This window comes from Amblyomma americanum, chromosome 5 (genome assembly GCF_052857255.1).
Source record: "Amblyomma americanum isolate KBUSLIRL-KWMA chromosome 5, ASM5285725v1, whole genome shotgun sequence".
Lineage (NCBI taxonomy): Eukaryota > Metazoa > Arthropoda > Arachnida > Ixodida > Ixodidae > Amblyomma > Amblyomma americanum.
Window position 1 is genome coordinate 48,146,360 of NC_135501.1, and position 13,685 is coordinate 48,160,044.

The 13,685-nt window shown below is 45.3% G+C and overlaps 1 pseudogene across 1 annotated transcript; it reads left to right on the forward strand.

Moving 5' to 3' along the window:
* Positions 1–6,294: 6,294 nt before the first annotated feature.
* On the forward strand, positions 6,295–12,910 carry LOC144133842 (uncharacterized; annotated as a pseudogene). Its single transcript, XR_013315110.1, has 9 exons — positions 6,295–6,300; positions 8,726–8,910; positions 9,600–9,870; positions 9,947–10,099; positions 10,252–10,438; positions 10,557–10,799; positions 11,640–11,811; positions 12,541–12,689; positions 12,759–12,910. The product of XR_013315110.1 is annotated as an uncharacterized LOC144133842 (transcript).
* The last annotated feature ends 775 nt before the right edge of the window (positions 12,911–13,685 follow it).

Genomic DNA, 13,685 nt, shown 5'->3' on the forward strand with positions numbered 1-13,685 from the left:
GCTCTCAAATATTAAGGTTTTGTGTTTAGCTTTCCAAAACACACAAAACCGCTTCTGTGAGGCTCGGTTAGGCTTCATATGTGCAAATATTGCTTCTGAATAAACACAGCTATAGGCGCTTGATAGGGTTATTGACCGCCAGTCTGTTCTGAAATATTATGAAGTGCATTTTCCGTGCGAAACCCCTAAAAGTAAGTTTTGCATTGCTCAGTTAACCATCACACCGGTTACCATTGCACTTTGGACGCCTAAATCGTGATCATACGTTGTAATAAATCCCTCTGTGTTGTTTATGAGAACTACAATGTCGGCAAAGACGCGGATGTCTAATTAATGTCTAATTAATCATTCGGGCTCACTTCTAATTCTTAAATTTTTAGACATAACAACTTTGAGCATGTTTTTGCTTTTATACTGTTTTTACATCCCAAAGCGACTCAGGTTATGCAGGACTTCGTAGAGAAGGGCTTCGGAAATTTCTACCACCTGTGGGTTTTTTAAACTGCACTGCAATTGCACAGTACACGGGCCACTGGAATTTCGCCGTCATTGATGTGCTACCGTCGCGGCCTGGATCGAACCCGCACTGTGAGCACGTGACTCACGCTGTGAGACTGTGATTACTGCTAGTTTTTGTGCTCGCTTATTTTGACTAACTTGTTTTGTGAAAGGCGTAGTTAACTCTAGTGGGACGTAATTGACCATCTCAATGACGATCTCAATAAATTTCTAGCTCAGATGAGACACTAAGCTAACGAGCCTATATTTCTCTTCAAGGATCACTGCAATATTTTGAAATAAATTTCTGAAATATTGGCTTTCTTTAATGGCTCTTTGTACGTTATAAGTGACTGTGCCTATAGACATCCAATGTTTCAATAATTCCATCGTTACATTACAGATGAGGCGAGCGTTGCTTACCACGTCACGGGGGCTCAACGTGAACTCCTCGCAGGGCTTGTAAAGTTGAAGTTCATTGACGTGGTGGATCGATTTTGTATGCTTGTATGACAAAGGGCTGCTCTCCAGCGACACACCGACGATAATCAGTTTGTTGCTGTGTGAATAAGATTCCTTTATAATATCCTTAGGTCGGCTCTGGAAAGATCAATGTTTGAACGACGAGGCGAAGCATTAGTAGTCCCCTAGAAGTTTCTTTCTTTAATCCTCTTCTTTATATCTTTAGCAGCGGTTCTCATACCTACTACACTTGTTCTCGCAGGAACTGGAAAACTGCATATATTTGTAGTGGGCGTTTCCAATTCTGATGGGAAAAACGAGCGCTCCAACTTGATGTATCCGAGCAGGTATGAGAGTAAAGCTCGAAATCTTATGGGTTTGTAAATCTCTGGAATAACGTAGAAACTTCAAGCTAGCGCCTTATCAGCGCTGGAGAAAATCTGCGAAATAGAATTGATGACGTCTCCACAACTACGCGAACGCCGCAAGGCGTCACAAGCCAGAAGCATCCTGGCTTGAGCGTCCTTGGTGTGACAGGTTATTGTCTATCTCTCGAGGTATTTGCCATTACAGAAGGCCGACCGAAAAATATTATGGATCATACTATAAAACATCCCAGCGCATGTTCACACGTAATATACACTCGCTGAAAAGGATCTATGCCTTGTTCACAGTCCTTAAGCTTGCTAAATTTTAGTCCAAAATAAAGTTAAAAGTAACCTGACCTGTCTGGTGAGGTTGGTACATGACGGAAATAAAACGCCACAGGCCAAAAGGAAACGAAGTGAGTTTCCGGCTACAAGAGCCGAGAGTCTTATTTACTCTGAATCTGTACCGTGAAATGCGTCGAGCTAAAGAAAGGGGCGATTATATGGTGACGGGGCTAAGAAGAAAAAGCAAGGTTGACTTAATACCTTTTTTATAGATGAGGGGGTTGGGCAAGGCAATGCAAAGAGCACAGTTGGGCCAACAAATATTTGGACCTAAAGCTTTACAGCATTGTTGTTCAAGATCACCGATAAGTTCAGCTAACGCGAGTTCTATAGGCCGTATTTTATCAAGTCGTATCATTGGTTCACTAAATCGAATAAGACGTCAGAGGTTATGGGCTTTTTTCGAACACCCATTCTCCATTTACTCAATAATTACATCGGCTAAGCAGTTCTCGTAGATGTTTAAAAACACGTCAACATAATTTTACGAAGTCTCATGCTTTTACTTTTCTGCTGTAACGACGAAATAGGATATATATCTGTTTCACAGGGTGCCTTGCGCGCATACGAGAAGTGTTTGTGTGCCATCAGTCTCTTGACTACAGTCTTAGGTACCAAAGAAGGTTGAAAAGTACGTCTGCAGATGTGTATTTCAGGAACCAACATCTTTTTCTGCTTTGCATCGAGAAACATAGACATAAATAAATTCTGTTCTTCGCGCGTGGCAGGTTTCAGGTCAGTTATTGTGCGCTTGCTGCTTATCCTGCTTATGCCTTCAGTGAGCACCGTGCATATTGTAAATGCCTACCAACAACTTTTAAAATCTAATATGAAAGCACAAGCTTCTCCCCGAGAAAACGGTCCCAGTTTATACTTGCCTAAAAGAAGACTGAATTTCAAAAACGCGTTCACAGCGTTGTGCGAACTGTACTTTACCCGCAGTGGACGAACATTCTTTACATCGAACAAGTTTTCTCGTCCTACGCCCTTTCAATATGTGGAACTTTGTTAGTCACGATAGCTATGGTTGGCAAACGGAGGCTCGCGTGTACTCACGAATGAAGGGAAGTTTCCATCCGCGGCATTTACAATCGCCGGCGGGATCACCGTGCACTGGGTGATGTTTTCTTGCATGTAGAGGGACGTGACCACGATCACAACGTCCGCACCGTACCTGCAGAGCATCCAGCGCACGCTATCAGGCTTAACTACGCTCTGGACAATCACAGTGAGCGAACAGCAGGTCTTATGATATACAACACTTGTCCGTAAAGTTCCGAGACTAAGTCTATTAAAAAAATGTGTTGAACATTGAAATCATTTCAGTAGCACCCATTCGAAATAGTCTCCCTTGCAGTCTATACACAGCTTCCAACGCTTCTTGAGGTCTTGGAAACAGTTGGAAAACGCTTCTTTTGGCACGGCTGTCAGCTTCTTTGTCGTGCCGTCTTGAATGGCCTCCACGCTCTCCATCCAGCGACCTTTTAGGGCTCTCTTCACACAAGGAAACAGGAAAAATACGCATGGGTAGAGCTCAGGCGAGCATGGCGGATGGAGTAGTATAGTAATGTGCTTGGCGAGAATTTTTTGTCACGCAGAGAGCAGTGTGCGGCCGTGCGTTATCGTGGAGAAGGCTTCATTGTCCAGATGCCCATAAGGTCAGGGTGACGGCGTCGCAGCGCATCACGCATGTGTTGGAGCACGCGGATATACAGCTCCTGATTCACCGTCTGCCCTTGTGGGAGGAACTCGTGGTGTATGACACCTCTGGCATCGAAAAAAACTATCAGCATCGTCTTTGTTTTTTCTTCTGTCACCGCACCGTTCTCGACGCCAGAGAGCTTGTGGAGCGCCATTCGGCGCTCTGCCTCTTTATGTGAGGATCGTATTGAAAACACCATGTTTCGTGTTCACCAATGTTTCTGTCGATGAATGCAGCATGCTTCTCTGCCGCAAAGAGCAAATCAGAGCTCACTGATGCCCGCATGTCATTCTGGTCTTGTTGGAGGGAGTGCGGCACAAGTCTGGCATTCAGCTTTCGTTTCCCCAAATTCTCACGCAAAATTTGGTGGCATGTTGTCTTACTAATGTCGAGAGCATCTGATAGCGTGCGGACTGTAATGGTACGGTCTTGCTGTACGATGTCCTTGATCCGAGTCACGTTCTTTTCATTCCGTGCGGTTGAGTGGCGGCCGTGCCTTCTGTCATCTTCCACCGAGGTTCTCCCCGAACCGAACCTCTTGTGCCACTCGAAAACTCGAGCCCGCAATAGTGTCTCGTTGACGCAATCGTCACGAAGGAGCTCATACGTCTGTGTGGCTGTCTTGCCAAGCTTCACACAGAATTTTACGTTTACACGTTGTTCGAGGTGGACGTCTATGTCTCCACATTCACTCACAGTAGAATGCGCTAACGACTAATCACAACGTATTTTATGCGTGTATTGCCATCTGGCGGCTGACACAGCAATTAATGTAAATAACTCGGGTTAGCCCAAAAAGATGACGCTACATATATGCAGCAACAGTTATTTTGAGGAATTATTTCTAGACAACAAAATAAATCAGTCTTGAAGGCTGCAGAACTAGGGGCCTCCTTCCGTACTACATTGCAGCGACTATACCTGCAAACAGAAAAGGAAGATATTGAAGCCCTCATATAACCTTTTCGCGTTGACGGAAGTTTTTACTCAGACGGTTTGCTATATGGCCAGAACAAGTGAATATGTCTACGGACAGCTCGTAAATGGTCACATCTTGTAGCTCCTAAAACTTATCTGCTCCTCGCGCGCACTGATAGTTACAGAAATTCAGCACCATACGGCACCCAACGTTTCATTAGGTCCTATTTGGACTATTTGAGAACGAACCAGAAATATTACCGAGGGTGTATTTTTACCATGTTGAAAATGCAGCTTCTACGCACCTAGCGTTACACCATGCAAACTGTAGGTCAACGCAGCCAGTCACAACAAGCCACTTGTCGCTATTGTACTTGTTATTGTACGTAGCACAAAACATTAGCAGTGGCTTAGATCGGCTATGCCAGGATATACGTAGCGTGAGCTACGAAGAGCCGCTGAGCCTCAATGGCCGCTGAGCAGCTATTTCGCTCTCCTTCTCCATGGTTATACCAGACTGCAAACGCCCCGCAATATTTATACCCCCACTAATACCTCTGCGCATGCGCACAAAATGAGAGGCGCCATTAAGCGGCTCCGGCGCAGCGTCAGACTTGGCTACAGCGCAACGGAGGCGCACAGCTGGGCATGCGCCGGCGCCAGTGCGTCTGCAGTACGTCACTCCTCTGGAATGCGCAGACCGGCGAGGCGCGCGCGGCGGCGGCGGCTCAGGCGCGCCAGCTGTGCGCCGTGTGACGTCACTGCTCCTCGCGCATACGCAGCACTGCTCTCCAGGAGCCCCGCGAAACTCCTCAACCTCGGCCAGTGTAGCTCACGCTAAAAATATGGGCTTAAATCTCAGTGAAAATAGAACATTTTCAAGCGCGATACGCAATGGCTCCACTATTTTACTGCCACTCGCAGCAACGTTTGTTCTACCGGAAAGCTGCTTTCACCGCAGTTCTCCTCCCGTCAGGATCGCGTCTGCGGTCAACTACAAAATAACAAAAAGTAAAACAAAATGCGATGCCCTCCAGAAGGCAGCTACTTAGCGTCGAGTGGTCTGTCCTTTGATGTGAGGCTCAGCACGCCCTGTATGTGGCTACTGATCGGTGCCGTGCATTGTTGCTTCTGGGGCATACGTGCACACTTTCGCCGACTAATCGGCAATGTGCCAAGTCTGCGGCTGCAGTTCTACGAGTTCTACGAGATGGCACCTTGAAGCGGGGCGTTCTGTGCGCCAGCAAAGGATTTTCGCGCGTTTAAAACAAGCATGCGTGCGGAAAGCGGACGCGCAAGCCAGTCCGCTCGCTAAAGAGGAAGCGATCGCCGCTAAATGGACTGGCCGAAGCGTGTACCGGGCCGCCGTCAGCGACGAAACGAATCGGGCGCTAGACGATCCGTGGAAAACACAAAGAAATGAGAGTAGCCGTAAAAGCGACTAATGTTCGGTGCGTTATTTCGGCGTTACGATTGTGCTCCAGCGCAGGCAATTTTCAAGCAACTGATGAAGCCGACGGACGCGCAGCACACGCAGCTGCCCTGCCAGCCCCCAAATTCATTCACGAACCTACCCACTTACCTACCGACGTAAGGTTAGCAGTGGCGACGTCCCGATAAGCATGAATCACACTGAAATCATTAGAGATGCGCAGCACTAAAACGTGAAATTATCGGTTCCAATTTGAAAAGGGAACACCGACGCCTCTAACAGCGATGCTAGTCTGTCGCATGAGCTTCGACGTAAGAAACGCCCAAAAAGCTGAACTATGTGTAGCCATGGAATGTCGGCACTGCTTGAACTTCGTCCCGAATAGGCTCGGCTGCGGTGTCAGGTATGCGCAGCCTGTGACTCCCGCTCCAAGTGTCTACCTTCGTGCATACTGGTATCGGCCTAGAGGGGACTTGTATGGAGAAATATTTGTTATTTTATATTATCCACGTAATCTCCGCCATTCCGTACGTGGTGCCTGCTGTTCCGAGGTACGGGCTGCGGACTCGATGAAGGTTAGGAATTGGGTTTTTATTTAGAGATTTTGACCCAAAAGAAGAAAACAAGGCCCCAGGCCCTTGGAAGATACAGACTGGCTCCCCGAGCAGCTGCTCTCTTCCGCTGCCGGAGGAAGACTCTCTTTGTCGTTGACGGTCGCGTTTTCGAACGGCGTGGTCACGTGGCCAAGCTGCGAGTTCCAGGAAGGAAGCGTCCTTGGTGGCCGAATTCAGACCAACCCGAGTTCCGACGCGAGAGGAGTGGGGAACAGCCGCGCTTCCAGACCCTCATAAACATGTCAAGTCCGAGAGGGGCGCCTCTTCGGCCGAATATGAGCCCCGCGTCTGCGGCGAGGCCGGCACCCTGCGGCGCCGAGGGTAGGCCGGAGCGTTCGCGGCAAAACAGTTTCCGGAACTCGCGGGCCCACAGACCAGCAGTGTCTTGCAACGCAACACTGCACAAACCGTGCTGCATTATCCTTAACGGCTTGTTTAAGGAAAATCTGTACACAGTACGAAAATTAAGGCAGAGTTCAAATTCTCTTAATATTCTCTTGGTTTAGAACTAAAAATGCTGAGAAAAAGTTTTTGTTACCGCAGGTTTTTCTCCTGCTACACGGCAGGTGAGAAAAAACTTGTCGATTTCGCCAAATTATTGCCATAATCCCCTAATTATCAGTTGAGGTACAAGAAGCTGCATATAAACATAGAATACTACGTACACGACTGTACAACTGACAGCATTAAAGGGAAGCTGGAACGGTTTTCAAATCGCATGAAACGCTGTGGTTGAGAAAAAAGGACTTTGAAAATGATGTGTGTAAATTTTTCTCGATTCTGTTCGCAAAATGAGCCGCAATCGTTTATTATAAACCCGCCGCCGACACGCCCTCTTCGCTTCCGGAAGCGCCGAATGGGGGGACGGCAGAAAAGGGGAACTGGCGGAAGTGACGCCATTCACGAGTAGTCGGCCGGCCGGCCGTCCCGCTTTGCTTGCTCCTTTTCGGCCTGCGCTTTGGTGAACGACGGATTAACGCAATCATCTGCCAGTGCCGATTACTTTCTCTGGTACGGGCGTCTGTGCCGAGTGCGTGCAGCGACTAGTCGTAGTCATGCCTTCGTTTTGCGCAGCGTTCGGTTGCGCGAACACTGGCGGGCGAGACGACGTGGTGTTCCACACGTTCCCAAAGGACAGGAAACTTTCTGCGCGGTGGGTCACTGCCGTGAAAAGGACAAACTTCGTGCCTACGAAATCAACTGTGTTGTGCTCCGACCATTTCCGCGACAGTGACTATCATCGAAGCTTGGGAACGATGCGGGCACTCGGTATTTCAATTAAATCGGCGCGACTGAAACCCGGAGTCGTTCCGTCAGTGATCCCACACAACAGAAGCACTTCGCCACCTCCAAGAGCGGCCTTCTCCAAAAGAAAGCGGCGTGAGGTAAGTGTTTTAATGCACGCTCGTGTATATAGCGGTTCCTTGTTTCTGTGGTTCAGCGTTCTGCAAACCGTGTGTAGCCATATGAAGGACGCAGTAGCGAAGGGCTCGCCTACCCGCTTTTACATCATGCATTTCCCAAAACTGAAATGCATCTGCCACGGCCGGGTCAGGTCGCCCTTTCTCGAAATCAGCGTGCTAGAAATCGGCACCCTAGGGCCATAACCACTGAGCTATCGCGGCGGGGCAATTTTACGTAACAGCGTATCTCTCGTTCAGTCGAAACGCCGTCGGCGTCCTAGTAGTAGTAGTTGTAGTTGCCGGCACCGCGCGTCGGAAATACTACTTTCGGGTGTCCACCGAGATATGTGAGACAGGCGTCCTCTCCTTTCCATAAATTGTCCAACGGTCAAGGCGTCGCGCCGAACAGGTGATGGCGTTCAGTCGACTCCTTCGTAACGCTGCAACACGCTGTCTCGTCCCACTTTTTAAGCCTAGGCGTCCACAAATTTTTTTTTTTGGTTTGGAATACGTGCTAGCAGCACTGCAGTAACAAAGTTTAGCTGTGCAGCGTAGAATCGGCACCTTTCGTCGGAGTTTTTTATTCACCCTTTTACCATAAATCTATTGAAATGTTCATGTTCCAGTACTTTAAAAGGCACCACATCAGTGCAATGGGAGTAGTTTTCTGTGTGCTTTACATTCAAGCAATTCAAGCCTGTGCTGTTTAACTGGTATAAATTTGACTTCTTTTGAACATAGTGTTAGAACTTCTTTCGAATATAGTGTCGCATCTTTCAGGATGCAAAAGAGCAGAGTACACAAAAGGGCATTCCTGTGTAAATTCTGCGAGGTTCCTATTCTTTGGATGTAGTCTAAGACAATGACGTCATCAATACTGAAGAAAGAAAAGCTTTTGTCTGTGGTTTTCATGCATTTTGATGCATGCGTGTCTTTTCATAATAAACCTGCATTTTTGTTGCCCGCATTTCATGCTCTTTCAGGTCCTTGAACAGCTGCTCGAAAACATATCTCCTCAAGAAGCTGCCGCATCACTACCCCCATCCCCAAGCGAAGCACTTGTAGCAGAAAGTGTGGCAGAGGCAGATGATGTTGCAAACAATGTTCCTGACACTATTGACAAAAGCTTCCAAGTTGTGGTGCGGCCACCAACACTCTGCAAAGGATTGCAAGCAAACGTGAAAACACCGAAAACATCACGAAAATCAGACATAGCCTCAAGGTGTTTCAGTCGGTGGGGTAATCTTGTCATGTTTCTTGTGCATGTCTTCATATCGAGCACATATGGAATGTTCACTTTAATATTTTAGTTGTAGTTGTGAGCTTCAATATATTTTAAAGCGAATGGATCTCTTCTATAGTCTTAATGAAAATTATGTCAATGAGCTCTAAAATATTTAGTTGAATACAGGTTCCCTTTTAAGGTGTCCAGGTTGGGAGCTTCCTGGTGGATGTAGCTACCCAAGTGAATTTTATGGTAGAGTCATACGAAGAGGATGACAGCCTTACTGATTGTGAGCCTGAGCCCGAACATCACGACGACTATAGCCCTGACAGTGACTCCTGGCACGAGAATGTTTTGCTGTTCTTACTTCTGCATACCTTTTAGCTTGAGGTACCATTTTATGGAGCTTATGGGATGGCACAAATAATATAAACTCCATGCCACTGCTTCACAAGTTTTCACTATAAGAATCCTGCTTTTTTTTTCAGGTGTGACAATTGTGATGGGCACCTATGTTCGCAGCAGCAGTCGTCCATAGATGATTCTGAGAGAGGAATAGTTTTAGTTCAGAAAAAGCACCTGAAAGCATCGTTTGAAGTGTGCCACACGTGCCTTGCACCTTGCACGTGCAGCATTCGCTGCGAAGGAACTCTGATTGAAATACATGCTTGGTGTCCTTCAAGGCACCAACTGTGCTGGAAAAATCAGTATGTTGTGAGACAACAGCCAGTATTAAACTTGAGACTGTGTGCTGCCCTTCTATTTTCAGGCAATAACCCCACTGCATCTTTGAGAATGTTGTCATCAATTGGTGTTGAGGTAGTCACCGACAGAATATTCTTCAACATTCAGAAGATCCATCTTTGGCCTGCAATCGACAGAGTAAGCAATTGTTTTGAAAAAGTTATGCTTATTGAAGATTTCACGGCAAGTGCTCACTGCTTTCAATAATCTTTTTTTTTTGAATGTTTGGAGGTAGCAGCAAGAGCAGTTGTTGAAAGATGTAAGGGGCTAAGAAGTCGTCCTTGCTGGGGATGGGCGAGCCGATTCACCTGGCTTCAGTGCTAAATTTGGTAAATATTCTTTGTTGCACGTCCCAAACAACAAATTGCTGCACTTCGAGCTTGTCCAGGTTTGTTTTCCTTTTACTTTAGCATTCTGGGAAAGCCTCTTAACTCCATACTGCTAAATGCCGTCTGCTGCAGAAGTTATGACTACTTTTGTTTCTGCTCTATATTGGCATTTTCTATCATGAGAAAGACAATTATATGTTGTATATTGCAGTCCAATGAAGTAGGAGACAGTTGCTACATGGAACTAGAAGGCCTCAAACGTGGCCTGCAATTTCTTGAAAACCAAGGCATCACTGTGAAAGCTCTTGTGACAGACCGACATATTCAGATCAAGGCGCACATGCGAAGAGAAAGACCAGGCATTCAGCACAAGTTTGACGTTTGGCATGTTGCAAAAGGTACTTTGAAGCAGCACATTTTGTGGTGAGAATATCGTCATTTGCTATGTTTTCTGTTCAGTGTGTTTTGTAATAAAATGTGAACACTGATTATTAGCTCTTGCATTATGCATTTTAGGTGTCTTCAAGAAAGTGACTGCCATATCTAAGAGGCGTGATTGCAAGGACCTGCAGCTTTGGGCTAAGTCCATTCAGAACCATCTATACTGCTCAGCTGCGTCCAGCCAGGGGCACAGCGACCACATTGTTCCCAAAGGGTTATCGCTTCTCAACCACATTAGGGATGTGCATGTGCACAATGATGCACTGTTTCCAGCCTGCCTCCATGACAAGCCTGAGTGCCGGATGTGGCTCCAAAAGGGTAAGTAGAGGCCTAGCAGAAAAAAATATAGGAAACTTTAACATGTTGGAAAGCAATGAAACACTCTGCTTGAACACATTGCTAGAATCGAAAGCTGGGAAAGGTGGTAATGCTCATTATGTGTAAAAATACATGAGGCAAAATGAACACTTGTACACGTGCTTCGTTTGTGTTCAATATTTCTTCCATCAAAGAAATTTTGTACATTGTTAACTGTGGGCTCTAACGTCTTTAAATAACTCAATCTATGAAAAAAGACCATACTGGAGACCACCTTGGCTTCCTTATAGTGAGCTGACATGTGTCATCAAAAGATAACAAAGTTAGAGCATTTCAACCTTTTCTGAAACGTAATATTTCAGAAATTTTTTTGCACCCACTCTATCGTTCCGTGTTGCTGTTTGCTCAGATAGTGTAAATGTTCTTAACTCAATTCATTAATCTTTATCTCAAGTCTCTTATTTCTGTCTGAGCAGAAATGGTATTGTTGAACTGATTTATTCTGACCAGTATGTGACTGCCCTGAGTCAAGCACGATCATTACCATAAATAGCCCAGCATTTTTCACATAATGTTATGCTTTACATACGAATGCTTTTTCACTCTTTCTATGCCATCAAACCATGCCATTGTACCATCCTTGCTCTATTGACACGAAGTTGTTTGCCAAAAGCAGGAAGCCAGGCAGAACCTTTCCAATCTGACTTCGAGTATTCACTGTTTGATCACTGTGAGCACTGTTTGATCAATGTGAGACTTCTCTGCCCAGTGGGAATTCACCAAGAGTACTCAATTTGCTTACTCAAATTTGATTTGTTTCACTCTCTCTTCTGTTTTTAGAATCGAAAGCATTTGAAAAGCTAAACAACATAGCTACCTCCAAGGTCCTATTGGCAGACATGCCGAAGCTATCAACTAAACATCAGACTTACGGTCTGGAAACGTTTCATAGCCTTTTATTGCATTTTGCCCCAAAGAACTGCCAGTACTCATACCTTGGTATGAAGGCAAGGTAAATCTCAACATCTCAAGTCTGTTTAATTTGCTTGTGTTTACATATATCCACGTAAACACACTGATGTGAAGGCATGCATGACCGTGGATAAGAAAATATATTTTGGCTACGCATGAGGCCAGCAGCAGTTCCATCACTGTGAGCAATACAGACACCGCATGATTCCTTACCCATTTGGTTAGCCAAGCGCCGTACATAAACAGTGTTTAGGCAGCCAGGTTTTTAGAAATATATGACCGCTTGCATTTCAGAATGACAGCGCCATATTTTGTTTTTGTTGCAAGACTAGAACCATACTTTTAAATGCACCAGAATGGACTGTGTGTGCTTGCAAAAAGGTCGATATACTTCGAACCACTTGTGAGCATACTAAAATACTGTATTATGCTAAGGAAAAAGAAGAAAGAATATTTGGTGCAATGAAAAAAAAGTAGCTGCATTCTGAAATAAACATTCACCAAAATTTCTGACATTTTTGAAAAATAACCAAAAGGTCAACATCCTTATTATAATAACAGTTTTTCTCAAACAACAAATCACCTGTGGTGGCAACTAGTGATACACAAGAATTCTTACTCCGCAAATATTCATAGTTTGCTACACTGTATTAATATGGTTACCTTATGGGGCGACAGTGTACAGGCCGTAATATATGACCTGCGCAAGAGACAAGCAATGTTACATGTAATGACTTACTGTACTCTTGATCACTGAGCATTGTTTCAGAACCCAGTTGGCCGTCGTGCATTACAATGAAAACTGTGCACGAAGCCAAGCCTGCCGACTGGACGCTGCAGCCCCTTGGAACTTGAAATACCGAAAGGCCACAGGTGGAAAAGCAACTGCTTGCGCTGTAAAGGAACAACCAACATATGGTACGTGCAAATGGTTTTGCTTGTTATCAAAGCAGCATTGCTTCATGTGATTCTCAAATTTCTTTTTAGGGTACGTACAGACACTTCTGAACATGGTCATGGTACACGCAAGCAGGACATCAGAGGCCAAGAAGACTGCACTCATGAAGACCCCACCACCGCTGAGCAGTCAGTTTTCAAGGGTACCAAAGGAAGAAGCTGTAAAGCAAAGGAAAACATGATTCAATAAGTAATGTAGGCACCTCTTTGTTGAGAGCAGGAAATCAGTCCGCCTATCAGTGCATATTGTCTTCAGAGTCCTGGCTCTCGCGTGCAAGATCCATATGAATGCTGTCGTCAGCAAGCATGAAGAATCGGAGCATGTGAGGAACGCATAAAGTAGGCGCACTCTAGCAGCCATGCCATTCGAATGTAACAATAAACTCCATGTGTGTTCCAACCGACGCCTCTCAGAATGCTGCCTTCAGCCGCAACACTGAGTTAGCACTCGGCAATAAAAAAGATTTCCGTGTGCCGCACGTTCCTCTGCTGAGCTTTCAGCAAATATTATGCTGAACTTCAGTGTTTGTGTCCTTATGTTACTGTCTTAATTTATTTACCTGTGGAAAATACTGATTTTTTAAAGCAACTTCATGTATGTGTTGCAAAAAAAATATCAAGGAAATCCTGTTTTTTTACTTTGGAGCTGCATTTCTATTGTAAAATCGGCTTTCAGAGTTTAGACGGTGCATATTGACATATTTCCTATTTATATTAATTACATTGAAAGCAAAAATGTATAAGCTGTTTGTGCAAGATAAGAGTATTAGTCCACATGTCGTTAAGAGAATGAGACACGGACAACTTGCTGAAAAAAAAAAGCCGTGCACATCTTGCAAAGTGCCACTGACAACAATTTCGAGTTTCTACAGTTGACGTTGTTGCATGACGTTTATGCAATAAGTAAAGCCGTAATGTAATGAATTCCAACTGAAAGAAATCAACTTTCAATACATT